The sequence below is a fragment of the Pristiophorus japonicus genome, chromosome 23 (genome assembly GCF_044704955.1).
Source record: "Pristiophorus japonicus isolate sPriJap1 chromosome 23, sPriJap1.hap1, whole genome shotgun sequence".
NCBI classification, from domain to species: Eukaryota; Metazoa; Chordata; class Chondrichthyes; family Pristiophoridae; genus Pristiophorus; species Pristiophorus japonicus.
This window is the reverse complement of record NC_091999.1, coordinates 10,931,321-10,943,123: the sequence shown is the minus strand read 5'-3', so window position 1 is coordinate 10,943,123 and position 11,803 is coordinate 10,931,321.

Sequence of the window (11,803 nt, the reverse complement as noted above, 5' to 3'; positions counted from 1 at the left end):
TGTTAGCAGCCAGCAGAGATTTCGACACCCTTCAGTGCTGCTACTTTGGTAATTATCCAGCTTGGAGGCTGTGTCGGTTTCTACCGATACGATTCCATGTAATAAATATCCGGAGTTGTACAATCACAATCTAACTGCACCGAACCCACTGCTGACAATTGTTCACAGAGACTAAGTTCCTGGATCTATACAAATTCCTCCTGTCAAAGTCAAGAACCAGGGGTCACAGTCCAAGGATAAGGGTTAAGCCATTTAAGACGGAGATGACGAGAAACGTCTTCGCTCAGAGAGTTGTGAGCAAGTAGAATTCTCTGCTACAGAAAGTTGTTGAGGCCAGCTCGTTTGATATATTCAAAAGGGAGCTATATGTGGCCCTTATGGCTAAAGGGATCAAGGTGTATGGAGAGAAAGCGGGAATGGGGTACGGAAATGCATGATCATCCATGATCATGTTGAATGGTGGTGCAGGCTCGAAGGGCCGAATGGCCGACTTCTACACCTATTCTCGATGTTTCTATGTTTCTATGTGACGATTGGGCAGTAAAACAACAGGAAATTAACCATCAGCGATCTAAACTTGCGTCTATCTGTATCAGTGTGTTTATTATCCCATCTACCCAGCTGACTAGCATATTAATATTTGTGATTACTAATTGCACTGAGACCCTGCACAAGCTCCATCCATCAATCAGTTAACCTGTGTTGTTTAATATAATGCAACATTTACAGTCCAACACAGTCGCCAGGATTATTAGCAACATGTCGCAGCGAATTTGAATTGAATGAGGCAGAGATTGAGCAGACGACTAGTAAATCGGGGCCTATTCCATTGCTCCACCCATTCACTGCAGGGGGCAGCTCCATTGTGATATCAATCAGGCATCGATCGCTGTTGCCACTGGTGCTTGCATCACGTAACTTTCCAAGACCACATTTGTTATTGGAATCTTCTGCTGACGTAATCTGTACAGAATAAGGGCATTGAGGGGATTTAGGGATTGTTGATTATCTATAAAGACGTATATGGCATATATTGTGTTTCACACCGTAGATTAGAGCTGCTTAAACATGCTCATTATTTCTGAAGCTCTGAAATCCCTTCTTTTCCCTCATGCTCTGCTTATTCCCTGTCACTTGCTCAGTAAGCAGAAGCAGTTAGACCACAGGCCTTTCGACCCAACCATCGCCTTGCAGCTGAGCGGTTTTCCGCGGTTTGTGAAGTTAAACAAAGCCTTGAATTCACTCAAATTTGTGTCTGCAGCAGCAGCGCGCAAAGCACCCATTTGATGCTCTCCTTCTGACTCTCCTTTGGAGACCTGTGCTATTACAGAGATTGCTTCTGCTGTTCCCTGTTTCGCATTGTTTGTATGAGGTCTGCAGTCGGGCCCTATCTATATTTATGCACCCAAAGATGATTTCCCGGAAAGTCAAAGACAGGAAATCTACAGATAGGTATACAGGGAGAGAAATTAAGGGGGAAACGGAAAGAGAAAAATTTAGAGAAAGTGAGAAAAATGAGAGAGCGATGGGGAGGGAAATAGATGAAATTAAAGGAAGACAACAGTTGGACAGATGGTAAGAAAAGTGGGAGAAACAGTGGGAAAGCAAGGGAGAGGGAAACAGATGCAGCAAACCGGAATGTGAAACGGAGAGAAACTAACAAAGGGACAATGATAGGTTCAGAAAGAGAAAAAGAGTGTGAAAAAATATAGAGACAGCGAGAGAAACAGATGTAGAGACAGCGAGAGAAACAGATGTAGAGACTGTGAGGAACAGAGACTGAGAGTGAGAGAAGCAGAGAGGGAGAGAGAGAGTGAGAGAAGCAATGTCTATGAATTCCAGCATAAACAAAAAATTACATAAATATGTACGGCAAAACGTGATGTAGAAAATTGTTAATCCGGGAAATGGCTTAAATTATACAGTGGCATTAGGACAAGTATATCCAGGTTCAAACTAGTAAAAGGTAACTTTAGTACTGAGATGAAGATATTGGGGGTCACACAGAGAGCGATCTTCACTTGAAATGGACGAAGTGACAAAGTCCAACATCAAGGAATCATTTACTAACAAATAAAGGAAATTAGGGGGACTGGGCTCAGGACGGATAAATTATGATGGGTCATAAGAACATAAGAACATAAGAATTAGGAACAGGAGTCGGCCATCTCGCACTTCGAGCCTGCTCCGCCATTCAATAAGTTCATGGCTGATCTGGCCGTGGGCTCAGTTCCACTTACCCGCCCGCTCTCGTAACCCTTAATTACCCTATTGGTTAAAAATCTATCTATCTGTGACTTGAATATATTAAATGAGCTAGCCTCAACTGCTTCCTTGGGCAGATAATTCCACAGATTCGCAATCCTCTAGGAGAATAAATTCCTTCTCAACTCGGTTTTAAATTGGCTCCCCCGTATTTTGAGGCTGTGCCCCCTAGTTCTAGTCTCCCCGACCAGTGGAAACAACCTCTCCGCCTCTATCTTGTATATCCCTTTCATTATTTTAAATGTTTCGATAAGATCACGCCTCATCCTTCTGAACTCCAATGAGTAAAAAACCAGTCTACTCAATCTATCATCATAAGGTAACCCGCTCATCTCCGGAATCAGCCTAGTGAATCGTCTCTGTATCCCCTCCAAAGCCAGTATATCCTTCCTTAAGTAAGGTGACCAAAACTGCACGCAGTACTCCAGGTTCGGCTTACCAATACCCTATACTGATGCAGCAGGGCCTCCCTGCTTTTGTACTCCATCCCTCTCGCAATGAAGGCCAACATTCCATTCGCTTTCCTGATTACCTGCTGCACCTGCAAACTAACTTTTTGGGATTCATGCACATGGACTCTAAAAGAGTTTCATGCACATGGACCCCCAGGTCACTCTGCACCTCAGCATGTTGTAATTTCTCCCCATTCAAATAATATTCACTTTTACTGTTTTTTTCCCAAGGTGGATGACCTCACACTTTCCGACATTGTATTCCATCTGCCAAACCTTAGCCCAATCACTTAACCTATCCAAATCTCTTTGCAGCCTCTATGTGTCCACCACACATCCCGTTTTCCCACTAATCTTTCTATAATCTGCAAATTTTGCTACACTACACTCTGTCCCCTCTTCCAGGTCATCGATGTATATTGTAAACAGTTGTGGTCCCAGCACCTATCCCTGTGGCACAACACTAACCACTGATTTCCACCCCGAAAAGGACCCATTTATCCCCATGCTCTGCTTTCTGATCGCCAGCCAATTCTCTATCCATGCTAATACATTTCCTCTATCTTCTGCAGTAACCTTTTGTGTGGCACCTTATCGAATGCCTTTTGGAAATCTAAATACACCACATCCATCGGTACACCTCTATCCACCATGCTCGTTATATCCTCAAAGTATTCCAGTAAATTAGTTAAACATGATTTCCCCTTCATGAATCCAAGCTCCGCCTGCTTGATTGCACTATTCCTATCCAGATGTCCCGCTATTTCTTCCTTAATGATAGTTTCAAGCATTTTCCCCACTACAGATGTTAAACTAACCGGCGTAAAGTTACCTGCCTTTTGTCTGCCCCCTTTATGAAACAGAGTCATTACATTAGCTGTTTTCCAATCCGCTGGTACCTCCCCAGAATCCATAGAATTTTGGTAGATTATAACTAATGCATCTGCTATAACTTCTGCCATCTCTTTTAATACTCTGGGATGCATTTCATCAGGACCAGGAGACTTGTCTACCTTAAGTCCCATTAGCCTGTCCAGCACTACCCCCCGAGTGATAGTGATTGCCTCAAGGTCCTCTCTTCCCACATTCCTGTGACCAGCAATGTTTGGCATGGCTTTTGTGTCTTCCACTGCGAAGACCGAAGCAAAAAATTGTTTAAGGTCTCAGCCATTTCCACATTTCCCATTAGTAAATCCCCCTTCTCATCTTCTAAGGGACCAACATTTACTTTAGTCACTCGTTTCCGTTTTATATATCTGTAAAAGCTTTTACTATCTGTTTTTATGTTTTGCGCTAGTTTACCTTTGTAATCTATCTTTCCTTTCTTTATTGCTTTCTTCGTCATTCTTTGCTGTTGTTCAAAATTTCCTCAATCTTCTAGTTTCCCACTAACCTTGGCCACCTTATACGCATTGATCTTTGATTTGATACTCTCCTTTATTTCCTTGGTTATCCACGGCTGGTTATCCCTTCCCTTACCACCCTTCTTTTTCACTGGAATATATTTTTGTTGCACACTATGAAAGAGCTCCTTAAACTTCCTGCACTGTTCTTCAATTATGCCAGCGTTTAGTCTGTGTTTCCAGTCTACTTTAGCCAACTCTGCCCTTATCCCACTGTAGTCCCATTTGGTTAAGCATAGTACGCTCGTTTCTGACTCAACTTCCTCACCCTCAATCAGTATTACAAATTCAACCATACTGTGATCACTCATTCCGAGAGGATCTTTTACTCGGAGATCGTTCATTTTTCCTGTCTCATTACACAGGACCAGATCTTAGATAGCTTGCTCCCTTGTCGGTCCTGTAACATACTGTTCGAAGAAAGAATCCCGTATGCATTCTATGAATTCCTCCTCCAGGCTACCCCGTGCGATTTGAGTTGACCAATCGATATGTAGGTTAAAATCCCCCATGACTACTGCCGTTCGTTTTTCACATGCCTCCATTATCCCCTTGATTATTGCCCTCCCCACCGTAACGTTATTATTTGGGGGCCTATAAACTACGCCCACCAGTGACTTTTTCCCCTTACTATATCTAATCTCCAGCCACAATGATTCAACTTTTTGTTCATTAGAGCCAATATCGTCATCACAACTGCCCTGATATCATCCTTTATTAACAGAGCTACCCCACCTCCTTTCGCTTCTTATCTATCTTTCCGAATCGTCAGATACCCCTGTATGTTTAATTCCCAGTCTTGGCCACCCTGCAACCATGTTTTTGTAATGGCCACCAAATCATACCCATTTGTAATGATTTGTGCCGTCAACTCATTTACTTTATTTCGAATGCTGCGTGCGTTTAGGTAGAGTGTTTTAATCCTAGTTTTTAAACCATGATTTCCAGTTTTGACCCCTCCTGCAGCCCCTTTATATTCAGTGGCCCTTTTTATTTTTTGCCTTGGGTTTCTCTGCCCTCCACTTTTACTCATCTCCTTTCTGTCTTTTGCTTTTGTCTCCTTTTTGTTTCCCTCTGTCTCCCTGCATTTGATCCCATCCCCCTGCAATATTAGTTTAAATCCACCCCAACAGCACTAGCAAACACTCCCCCTCGGACATTGGTTCCGGTCCTGCCCAGGTGCAGACTGTCCGGTTTGTTCTGGTCCCACCTCGCGCAGAACCTGTTCCAATGCCCCAGGAATTTGAATCCCTCCCTGCTGCACCACTCCTCAAGCGACGTATTCATCTGCGCTATCCTGCGATTCCTACTCTGACTAGCACGTGGCACTAGTAGCAATCCCGAGATTACTACTTTTGAGGTCCTACTTTTTAATTTAGCTCCTAGCTCCATAAATTCGGCTCGGAGGAACTCATCCCTTTTTTTTACCTATGTCGTTGGTACCAATGTGCACCACGACAACTGGCTGTTCTCCCTCCTTTTTTAGAATGTCCTGCACCCGCTCTGAGACATCTTTGACCCTTGCACCAGGGAGGCAACATACCATCCTAGAGTCTCGTTGCGGCCCTTACAATTGAATCCTCTATCACTATCGCTCTCCCACTCTTTTTCCTGCCCTCCTGTGCAACAGAGCCAGCCACGGTGCCATGAACTGGACTGCTGCTGCCCTCCCCTGATGAGTCATCCCCCTCAACAGTACTCAAAGCAGTGTATCTGATTTGCATGGGGATGACCGCAGGGGACCCCTGCACTACCTTCCTTGCACTGCTCATCCTGCTGGTCTTCCATTCCCTAGCTGGCTGTGGACCTTTCACCTGCGGTAAGACCAACTCCCTACACGTGCTACTCACGTTATTTTCAGCATCGTGGATGCTCCAGAGTGAATGCACCCTCAGCTCCAAATGCACAACGCGGTCCGTCAGGAGATGGAGGCGGATACACTTCCCGCAGATGTAGTCGTCAGGGGCACCGGAAGTGTCCCTGAGTTCCCACATGGTACAGGAGGAGCATATCACGTGACCGAGCTCTCCTGCCATGAATTAACCCTTGGATGCACTGAAATTGGCAACAACAATGTTAAACGGTTACTTACTGATATAAAACAGAAAAAGAAAAGCTACTCCCCAATCACCAGCCAATCACTTACCCGCTTGGCTGTGACGTCACCTTTTGATTTATTTCTACTTCTTTTTTGCCTTCTCTCCCCGCTGCAGCTGCACGGGCTGGCCTCTCAACGCACCTGGGCCTTTATAGGCCTGTCCGACACCACGCACTCCTGCCTCTCGGACTGCCGCCGCCTCTCCACGCACCTGGGCCTTTAAAGGCCGCTCCGACAACACGCACTCCCGCCTCTCGGACTGCCGCCGCCTCTCCACGCACCTGGGCCTTTATAGGCCGCTCTGATACCACGCTCTCCCGCCTCTCGGACTGCCGCAGCCTCTCCATGCACCTGGGCCTTTATAGGCCGCATCGACACCACGCACTCCCGCCTCTCGGACTGCTGCCGCCTCTCCACGCACCTGGGCCTTTATAGGCCGCTCCGACACCACGCACTCCCGCCTCTCGGACTGCCGTAGCCTCTCGATGCACCTGGGCATTTATAGGCTGCTCCAACACCACGCACTCCCGCCTCTCGGACTGCCGCCGCCTCTCCACGCACCTGGGCCTTTATAGGCCGCTCCGACACCACGCACTCCAACGGGTCGAACGGTGTTCCTCATCGGCAAGTAGGAGTTAACAGGCAAACACGTTGAGGGCGCTCCTTCTGGTGGCGATGTGAAGTTTATATTTAACTCTACCTCCGAAATCTCTGAATTATCAATTTGCTGATGCTGTCACATTCTTCTTGTTTCATTATTATACAATATACTGCAGATATGTATATACACGGTGTTACTGACAACTTCAGTGTAAATCCTGGTGATGTCCATTGTTTATTTGCAATGCCCAAGAGATGACTCATGAACGAAGCTCACTCAAAACGATAGGAAAACACACCAATTCCAACTCTGAGGTACCACACCACATACGGAGCATGCAGATTTGTCTCATGTTTCACACCTGTCTAATATATTGTGGGATTGCTATAGTATCCGCGGTCATTTGAAACATGCTTGTGAGCGTGGGTTATCGTCTTTTATCGATGATAACTGCATCTATTAATTGAGCATTTTGTTGTGTTGAAAAGAAAGATTGAGACAAATAGGATTTCTATACGCAGCGCCTTTATGGAATAGGATATGGAGAGATAGAGAGACAGAACTAACGACAGACAGAGACAGACAAACAGACAGATAGACACCGAGACAAAAAGAGAGACAGAAACGCAGTGATAGCCAGAGAGACAGAAAGCGAAACAGGCAGAGAAAGTAATTGGTCTCCAACTAACACTGATTGGTGCAAAACTGTCGTCAGCTCTGAGAGACCAGCCAATACTGTCAAGGCGAAACACCCCTCATGTTCCCAATAAGTGAAGCATGCGCTGATCTGAGTTCACTCTTTAATATCACACTGGAAGTGTCAACAAATTTAAAACATTCCGCTCTTTGCTGTCAAACCCTAAATTAGGCATCATGTGCTCTCCCTGTTCTTTACTGATAATAATGACCGTGCTGCCAGCGAGTCTACCTTTAAATGGCCAGTGCGTGTTCCATGGGTTATATTCAATCCGGGATATTTAACACATTCTGCATTTTGTTCAAGGAACGAGTGGCAAAGATTCAGTGTCCCAGGATCCGCCTCATTTAATGGTACAGGAAGGGCAGACCATAATAATGAACTGTAGTTACTCGACAACATACAAAGCCCCAACTCTCTTCCGGTACATCCAGTATCCCGGGGAAGCTCCAAGATACTTACTGAGGAGAAAAAGCTCGGGGATGGGAAATCACTCTCTCGGTTTAACAGAGAGGTTATTTGCTGTTTTGCTCAGAGACAACAAAATGGTTCTGTTAAATATCGCCGGAGCTCTTATCCCCGACACCGCCGTGAATTTCTGTGCTGAGGAGATGCAGCGGATCCCGGTCAAAAACGCACACTACGAGTTCCAGTTAGTGTTCACCAGAGGGCGCTCTTACACCAATAATCAATAATTCAACTTCCTGAATGACAGCAAAAGTCACAACACTCAACAAGGACAGGTCAGGTCGATTTGCGCAATTTATTAGTTTGTAATTTCACCTCGTATTTATAATAAAATTAAGTTTCGCAATCGTGTCTGTGGAGCCTTTACTCCCCTTTTATACGGAATAAAATCTAACACTTTCATTTGTATCACACCATTCACGACCCCGGACATCTCAAAGCATTTTACAGCCAATGGAATACATTTTTCAGCGCAGTCACTGTTGTAATGTAGTAAACGCGGCAGCCAATTAGTGCACAGGAAGCTCACACAAAAAGCATCCAGATAATGATAATAATCTGCTGTAGTGATGCTGGTTGAGGTATAAATATTGGTCAGGGCTCCACGGATAACTCTCCTGCTTTTCTTCGAATAATGCCATGCGATATTTTACATCCACCTGAGAGAGCAGGCGTGGCCTCGGTTGAATATCTCATCAAATTTAGTTTCCATGCCTGCCTGTAAGAGTGTGCAGCCGTTTACACATTTCCATTGTAATGTTCACACCCCTTTTGATCGCGGCTTGTACAAAAGGCTTATTTGATCAATATGTTGTTGGGTCAGAGAGAGATTATACACGATGTACAGAATTAACAAGGCAGTGATTGCGCCCTTTAAAACACGCCCCAAGCTCAGAGTTACCCCAACGTCGATTTTCTTTCAGAATGTCTCTCCTGATGCAATATTTTCTGTCACTATTAACAACTTCGTTTTCCCGGTAACACTAAATAGAAGGGTGTCATTCCCACCCAGTCTCTGAAAGTGGAACAATTTCCCTGTGAGGACACTGACTGTGGCCCAGCTTGGGGTATTTCTATTCACTGACAGCCAAGCTCACTACTTGCCACCTGTCACGGCACTCTTGTGACACAAGGGAGCGAAGTGACAAAATCCTGATACCCGACAGCAGGTAACTGAGAGAGGGGATTAGAACGGGTGTTTTGAAATATCCAACACCACTTTTACAGAGTGGACGGCGACAATGTGGCTACTGAGCATTTGGTTTGTTTGGGGGCATTTCTGATGGGTAATTGTAGATCAAACGCCTTTAATCTGCTTATATTTCCAACAGGAGTCCTGCAGCAGTGTGCAGATCCCAGAATGTTGTGACGCTGAAGGAGATTACAGAGATAGGGAGAGGCGAGGCTATGGAGCGATTTGAAAACAAGAATTTTACAATCTTGGCGTTGTCGGACCAAGAGTAAATGTAGGTCAGTGAGCACAGGTGTGATGGGTGAAGTTGATCTGGAGGGAGATAGGTCACAGGCTGACGAGTTTGCAACGTGCTCAAGATTCCTGAGGGTGCAAGATGAGAATTCGGCGCGGAGTGAATTGATATAGTCGAGCCTAGACATACCAAAGACACAGACGAGGGTTTCAGCAGAAAGTGAACTGAAGTAATGGAATATTTAAAATGTTGTTACCTAGTTAAAATATTCGGTTCCTAATACCAGAAAGGGCATTGCACTCGATACTTCCTCACCTTTTGTTACACTTTCCGATCGAAGAGTTGCTCACTTTATCAGTATAAATTAATGCAAGGGGAAATAGAACACCTGGTCCAAGGGATTTTAGGTGTAGGTCTAATAGGGCACATGTCATACCTGCACCTCGTTATATTGTGGCTAGTGTTCGGTAGAGATGACTATGCCTTGTATCTATTTGCACTAATGTTATGTTAATAAACGTTCTAACTCAGTAATGTATTCAAAGTTAACTTTTATTTCAGGGAAGATTCAGGCAGATTCGGTGCCAGAGACTTAGACTGCGCTCCATGAGACTGAAGGGGTGTTGTGAAAATAGACTGCAGCTAAACAACAAGGTACAGTAACCCCGATCTGTACTAGTACAGACAGCGCACAAAACAGGTTGTATGTTGTATTATGTATCGAGACAAAAGCGCAAAAATAAGGTGGATTTTTCCAAGGGAAGATAGGAGGCCGGCCAAACGAATGCAGAAATGTATTTCTTTCAACTTATAAAAGCGGATGGTGACGTAATATTAATTAAAGCAGCAATTACAGCGGTGAGGAGGGGTCATATGATCGAAGGATCATCAAATGAGGCCATATGTGTTCAACTGAAAAAACAGTGGGCCAATCACACCGGTGGGAGTGTATGATAGACTCCAAAAACTGTCAGAAGGAGATAGAAGAGCAAATATTTCGGCACATTTCTGATAAGTGCAAACATATAGGGCAGTTATAGTAGGGAATTTAAACTAGCCGAATATTATCTGGGATAGAATTAGTGTGAGATGTATAGAAGCAGCAGAATTCTTAAAATGCATTCAAAAGAACATTTTAAGCCAGTATGTAGCAAGCCCAACAAGAGGCGGCGTTCTGGAATTAGTTTCAGGAAATTAAACTGGGCAGGTGGAATGGGTATCAGTGGGACAGCATTTTGATGGTAGTGATTATAATCAGTTAGACTTAGATTAGTTCTGGAAAGGGACAAAGATTGACAAGAAATAAAAGTTTCCAATTGGAGAAAAGCCAATATATCTAAGCTGAGATGTGATTCAGCTAAAGTGAAATTGATACATCTACTTGAAGGTACATCAGTGTCAGAGTGGCGGCAGGAATTCAAGGAGGAGATGCTGAGAGTTCAGAACTAGTATTGTCGCTGAAAGAAAAAGGGTGGGAAAATAAATCTAGAGCCCCCTGGGTTTCAAGGGGCATACAGTGTAGAAAAAGCAACAAAAGGGAAATTTATGGCGGATATAGAGTGCTTAATACTGCAGAATCCCTGCAGGATTATAGAAAGTGCAAGAGTGAAATTAAAAAAGCAAAGAGAGGGCCTGAAAGATATAGGCAAGCAAAATCAAGGAAAACCCAAAGAAGCTTTAAAAAAAGTTAACTATTTGTACTGTAGTCCTTTTTGACAGACATGCATCTCTCAATCTCCCCCGCCCCACCCCGCTCCCCCTCCCAACGTAGGGCATCTGTCAACCTTCGCCACTGCACCTGTCCCCGAATCATTCAATCTACGTGGTGCGGAGATGCAGGACCAGAGGCCCGAGATTGCGGACCTGATCTCGGCGGGCGACTGAGAGCAGCGGAGGAGGGACGAGAGGGCCGGCGAGTGGCGATGGGGGGCCGAGCACGGCGGCGGCGGGCAGTGAAGCAGTGGGGCTGAAAGGGGCTGGAAGAGAGAGACAGACGGTGGAGGGAGAGGAAGAGAGAAACTGGGTGGACCGAAAGCGACTGGGAGAGAGAGATAAAGATAGACTGGGGCAGAGCGAGAGACTGGGAGAGAGTAAGTGAGTGAGGCTGACGGAGAGAGAGAGAGACACTGGTGGGTGAAGGAGAGAGAGGCTGAGGGGAGTGTGAGAGACACTGTGGATAAAGAGACTGTGAGAGAGAGAAGCTTGGGGAGAGAGAGTCTGGGGGAGGGAGTGAGGGAGAGAGATATTGTGGGAGGGCGAGACACGCGTGCGGGGGGGTCGGAGGGTAGAAAGATAACACAGGGAAAACGGATCACGTACTTCCAACCACCTACAAGGGTGGAGTGGAAGAAATCCAGAAGTCACGAAACTGTTACTATTCATTTACACCCAA